This window comes from Monopterus albus, unplaced genomic scaffold (genome assembly GCF_001952655.1).
Source record: "Monopterus albus unplaced genomic scaffold, M_albus_1.0 scaffold99.1, whole genome shotgun sequence".
Lineage (NCBI taxonomy): Eukaryota > Metazoa > Chordata > Actinopteri > Synbranchiformes > Synbranchidae > Monopterus > Monopterus albus.
The window spans coordinates 2954137-2960332 of NW_018127979.1; the positions used below are offsets into that span (position 1 = coordinate 2954137).

At 42.1% G+C, this 6196-nt stretch overlaps 1 protein-coding gene across 1 annotated transcript in view; it reads right to left on the bottom strand.

Moving 5' to 3' along the window:
- The window catches only part of st6gal2a (ST6 beta-galactosamide alpha-2,6-sialyltranferase 2a), a 32265-nt gene extending 30451 nt beyond the window's left edge, over positions 1 to 1814 (bottom strand). The window contains exon 1 of the mRNA XM_020609350.1: positions 1593 to 1814. The gene's annotated coding sequence lies outside the window, so the exon portion shown is untranslated. The remainder of the gene's footprint in view (positions 1 to 1592) is intronic.
- Positions 1815 to 6196: the final 4382 nt, after the last annotated feature.

A 6196-nucleotide genomic window follows, 5' to 3' on the forward strand; every position in this document is an offset into this window, starting at 1 on the left:
TCTTTGACTTTCTACAACTTTCTCCCATCTCCCGACTGCATCTCTGGAGCTCAGCCACAGTCATCTTTGGGTTCTTCTGTATCTCTCTCACCAAGGCTCTTCTCCCCTGATAGCTCAGTTTGGCCGGACGGCCAGCTCTAGGAAGGGTTCTGGTCGTCCCAAATGTCTTCCATTTAAGGATTATGGAGGCCACTGTGCTCTTTGGAACCTTAAGTGCAGCAGAAATTTTTTTTTGTAACCTTGGCCAGATCTGTGCCTTGCCACAATTCTGTCTGAGCTCTTCAGGCAGTTCCTTTGACCTCATGATTCTCATTTGCTCTGACATGCACTGTGAGCTGTAGGGTCTTATATAGACAGGTGTGTGGCTTTCCTAATCACATCCAATCAGTATAATCAAACACAGCTGGACTCAAATGAAGGTGTAGAACCATCTCAGGGATGATCAGAAGAAATGGACAGCACCTAAGTTAAATATATGAGTGTCACAGCAAAGGGTCTGAATACTTATGACCATGTGGTTTTTCAGTTTTTCTTTTTTAATCTGCAAAAATTCTGTGTTTTTCTGTCAATATAGGGTGCTGTGTAATACATCAATGAGGAAAAAAAATGAACTTAAATGATTTTAGCATATGGCTGCAATATAACAAAAAGTGAAAAATGTAAGGGGGTCTGAATACTTTCCGTACCCACTGTATCTGGTAATTCAATTACTGCAAACTAAAGCCTGCTACTGTACAGTTTAGAAGTGATGCAGCTGTGGATATGCAAATGATGTGAAATAAACACATTTCGTGGAGCAGTCTGTCAGCATAACACCGCTGCTGTAAGTTTTAATGGCAAAGCAAGTTTATTTATATAGCACATTTTCATACACAAAGGAAACTCAAAGGGCCTAACACAATGCACAAAATCATACCTGCAGAATGCAATTTTCTTTATAAAAGAGTAATATTATAGGATTTTACATATCTCTGCTGATCAGTGGGTTAAAGGGTACCTTATGATGTCTTCATATTAGTATATTGCTTTCACGCGTCTCCCCCTGGAACCCTTGGCTGGACTTTGTTTTTACTCTGTGCATGAAGCCGTTAAACAATAACTGAGTGTCAAGGGAACAATAAACGTCTGCATCTTCTCAAGTTGTATGGCAGTGTGCAGGCCTAGCCGCACTGTGTGAGCTGTGAATAAACTCTTCAGTGTGGAAAAATCAGATTTATAAAAACGATTCCGTGGCTCCCAGCAGGACAGCGTCATTAAGTGACACACAGTGGGCTCTGCTGCCGGTAATGCTCCCCCTGTTTAATAGAAGATTTTTTTAGGAGCCTTAAAAAAGAGCCGCGACTGAACGAGCTGCTGATAAATAAGCTTCCTACGATGATCGCGGTGGTCAGGGAAGTAACAAAGACAAAAAAGACTTCCTGCTACACCTTCATCTTCAGGTCTGATCTAAAAGCATCCTAAATACCGAATCGTTTTAACCAAACATCGTGCATGTACATCTCCCTGCGCTGCTCCGTGTCCTGCACAAAGCGCTCTGGAGCATCGAACGCATATCTGTATGGAAATCATGCACAAAGCGAACAAAGCCTTACCCAAAAACCGTATCGGTCCTCAGTGGATGCTGCTGCTGTCCGGCGGCCAATTTTGCTCCGGTTCGCCTTGTTGCGCGGCGAACACGCGGCTCGATGCGGCTCGCCTTACCGCTCCGTTCACGGTGAAAATACCCACCGCTACGCTTACCGGAACGTCGGGGATGGGGTGTCTGCTACATTGCTGCTGGCCTTTTATCTCCCATCCACGTCTGAAATTGGGGGGCGGAGTCAGCGAGGGCGGTGATTTTCGCAGCGACTTGTTGGCCCTAGAGGAAGGATCAAGGAAAGGGAGCAAGAGAAGGGGGAAAGTGGGTTTAATTTATTACATTGGAAGCAGAAGGTGTGTCAGGAGAGAAGGAGGGAAAGATACTTAGGCAATTGGTCTGATGGGAAGATTAATACCAGTAACTGTTCATTATGTTTACATTAGGTTAGTATACGAAATCAATTAAACATAAAGTTAAACCAGAACTTCAGGTTTTATTAGAGAAGTGAGGACACCTCATGCACAATCCATTTGACAGTTGTAACTGTGCTATAGGCTAACTAAAAATCCAGACTAGGAACAGAGCCTTTATCAACAGTATGCTGCAACACTATATGTCTTTAGATAAAGAGACATGCTTTTTGAAAAGTGATTTACTATCTATACGTTTTTAGTGGCTTAAACACAGAAGGGATCAGCATGAATGTATTATGAGACTGAATAAGTCACACGACTCAACCCTTGAGCCTGTTTTTCCCAGCAGCCACTGGTGGTACTGCAACAAAAAAATCCCCCTGAAACCCAAAAAGCATTTTCTCCATAGACCTTTATGATAAAAGAGACATCTGTGAAACTGTTGACAGGACACATCAAACTGCCAACCTGGTCAATTATCACTCTTTGTATTATGAAATTTTAATGGAGATGCAGTGAAAGTGAGTTTTATTTTTGTGATGTCTTCCCAGTGTAAAATCTATGGGTCGAGTGGGAGGGTGTGAGTGGGTGCTGCAGGGAGGAAACATTAATGTGCATATGCAGTGGACACCTTAATGTAGAAGCAAAGCTGGAAGCTAGAAAACTTTTTTGGCTCATATGCCAGGTGAGCAATTTCCATTCAACTGGCTGGGCGCCTTCAATGAGTCCTGGATCCAGTTCTCCTTAATACATCCAAGACAGTCATGGCCAGTTCAGACTGTAATAACAACAAGAGAGAGAGGACTAAATGCTGTAGATGGTTTTAGTTAGCACAGAGGATCAAAGAAGACTCACTTTCTTATAGCAGCTACTGGATGGTAATCATAAAAGCTGTAAAGTAAATGGTAAAGGGACTCCTCTTATGTACTTTTTCTATTTGACAAAGCAAACCCCAGAATGTTTTTCAGAAGGGCTGATGAAAGAGATGCTGAATAAGAGATTGCACTGAGTTACAGAAACTAGTGGCGAAGACGCTAGCCCAGACGTGTCATCATGACTTTGGCTCATAACAGCCTGCTGGTTGTAGCCTTATATTTACCAAACATAAAAGAGAATGGTTTCCATCTTCTCTTCTAACTCCAAGAGGCAACGAGCAGCCAAGTGCAATGCCACTGAAGATCTCTAGATGCTGGATCCAAAAAAAAAACCTGGCTACTAAGTCAGTATTTTTCCCAGGAGACATTATGACCATTTAATATGTGGACCAGTGGTAATTTGGGAAGTTATTACTCCGTTAATAAGATTTTAAGGCTTATAGAAGGCTTTCATACTTGCGTGTGGGCATTGACTGAGAGGTGTAATTGACAATTTGACTGCCTGCTGCTGCTCTACAGCTCCTGGACTTGCACTGAGTCGGAGGGGCACAGCTTCTGTTCATACTGTATAATAAGCAGTATTTTATTTAGACTCACAGTTCTACTGTAGCTGTGCTTAAGGAGTTACATTCATAAGACTGTCAAGGAATGCTTTTACATAATGTTTCATTAAATTTAACGTTACTTGATTATGATACCTGGTCTGTTAGAATAGTGTACTTAAATAAGCTAACACTGGCATTAAGGCGGGGCCCAAATTAGAGGATTTTATAATCTTAACCAATTTTAAAAACATGAGAGATCACAGACATAATGACAGCTTTAACAGATTTTTTTTCACATTTTAATCTTAAGAGCACACACACTAGATTAAAATCTGACAGGGAGGCAAATGGCAACAGTATCAACTTGACAAAGTGTCGGTGTTTGTGTGTGTATGCTTGTGTGGGTGGTTGGGTTAAAATAAAACCAATGCAGTGCAACAATGTATAACATGGTACAACTGAGCAATCAACCATTACTGGCCTTTGGACAGAACAAAAAAGCGTGTAACAGATATCTATTGAAATATGACTGTTTGTCTGCATAACATATGAATGTGTGTGCGTGAGAGAGAGAAGGAGAGAGAGAGAGAGACATAGCTGTTATTGTGCAGTGCTGGGATCCGCCAGTGTAATGCAGGTCGTGCGTTTGTGCGCTGCTTTCTTAATTGCCTCATCAGTAAATGCCACACGTTCAAATGGCTCCACTATCTAGATTTATTTATTCATTTGTGTGCCATCAGATGCAGGCACCGCTCCTGCATGCTGCAATTACTGCTGCACAGCCAAAAGTGCCAGTGAATAATAAATCACAACACAAAGAGATCTAACCAGCTGTCTGTGAACCATGAGACCAACTGGATAGTTAAACTTGAAGTAAATGGTGTTTACAGCAGAACCATTGTCTTTAACCTTTGAAACTCTGAAGGATGTACAGATGCTCTCTCAGAGGACAGAGGAAGGATGCATAGCGGTGGAAAACTTGCTACAGTAAATATTACCCAGAAAGAATCATGCACACACATTCACACATATATATTCGGATACACATGCATATGGATCAGGGCGTTTGCACAGATACTCAAAATGTTGCCTTGATATAATGCAACCTGAGGCACTGGCTCCATTGCACACATGCTGTTCTCTTCAAAGTGAAGCTCAATAATGGGGCGTTTGGAGGCAGATGACTCACACAATACTCATTGGTGTGCTCAGACTGTGACTGAAAAAGGAGCATGTGAGTGGGCTGTGGGAAATGTGTTTCTGGCTCAGAGCAATATGTTAAGACCTCTGTACTGATATATCTCTTACAGTCGTGCCAGCAGCCCTCCCCAGCGGGTCAGCCGCCCTTTGTTGTACACCAGACTCAGGTGCTCATCACTGTCCAGGTGTGTGTCTGTCAGCACACGTAATTATACTGCAGCTTTTGTAGTGGCTGACGGAGAAAGAATTTTTGCACTGAGTGAGAGAGTCAACATCTTCATCAGTTGATGATTCACGTGTAAGACATGGAAATAAAGGAGCTGAATTGTTAGCTAGTAGTTAGCCCTCTGGTTATAGTAGTCAGGGTTTTCTCCTCCATAAAAAGGCAGAGCACCCAAGCCAAATAAATGTAAAAGGCCAGTGGTGCCTGCAGGATTAAATTCTATAGTATGCATAAGAACCACCTATGGCAGCATATTGCTGCCACCATAAGAGAAAAATGTTTGCTAAAATCATTATAACGAGAAACATAATAGAGATCCCTTCACATTAATACGATATTTTTCTTGTATTACGACATACTGTATTTTCCCGTTATGACATACAGTAGGCTACTGGAGTGAATCACAGCAGTGCACACACAGGACCTGCTTAGCTCATTCATAGCTTAGCGATGACCAGCATTGCTTTTAGAAGGTACACTCCAGCTGGTCCTTGAGAACCACTGATCTGACACTTAAATCCATGCACAATAATTAGACCACAGAATAACACATAAATGCAGGTCATGAGCCATGATAAACAGAAAATACCCTGCACATGTCCTGATGACATTACAGGCAGTGACAGCAGGGAAGATCAGTGTGTGTGCTTCTGTCACTCACTCCAAAGGAGTGACAGCAGTGTGTTAGGGGCTAGGCTATATGATATCATATTAGATATAGCTCCTCAGGCCATACATGTGAAACTATATTTCTATATAGGTTATAGACTATGCTATACAGTATGTTGATCATGCAATGACTGCCACACAAAAAATTGAGCAAAATAATAAAAAAAAAAATATAGGCATGGTGTGTACAGGATTATGATATATCAGAATGAATGCAAAAACAACGGTGAGCTATACACACTGAAAAAAGAGATGTGACTTGATCTCAGAGTTCAAATTCAAATTTTATTTATATAGCACCAAATCACAACAGATGTCATCTCAAGACACTTTACAAAGTAAGGTCTAGACCAGGGGTGGCCAATTCCAGTCCTCGAGGGCCGCTGTCCTGCTTGTTTTCCAACTATCCCTGCCTGACCTGCTGCTGATTACCTGGCTCAGGTGTGTTCAGTCAGTCAGAAGCTGGAAGATACCAATTCACTGTATCTTTCCTCATTCCACTTTTATATAAGATGGTATCTTCTAGCTTCTGACTGGCTGACTGAAGGTCTAAAGGAAGAGAGGGTGTCTGCCTCCCGAACTGAGACTGAGAGTTGTTCCATAGGAGAGGAGCTTGATAGCTAAAGGCTCTGCTTCCCATTCTACTTCTGTGGACTCTAGGAACCACAAGTAAACCTGCACTCTGAGAGCGA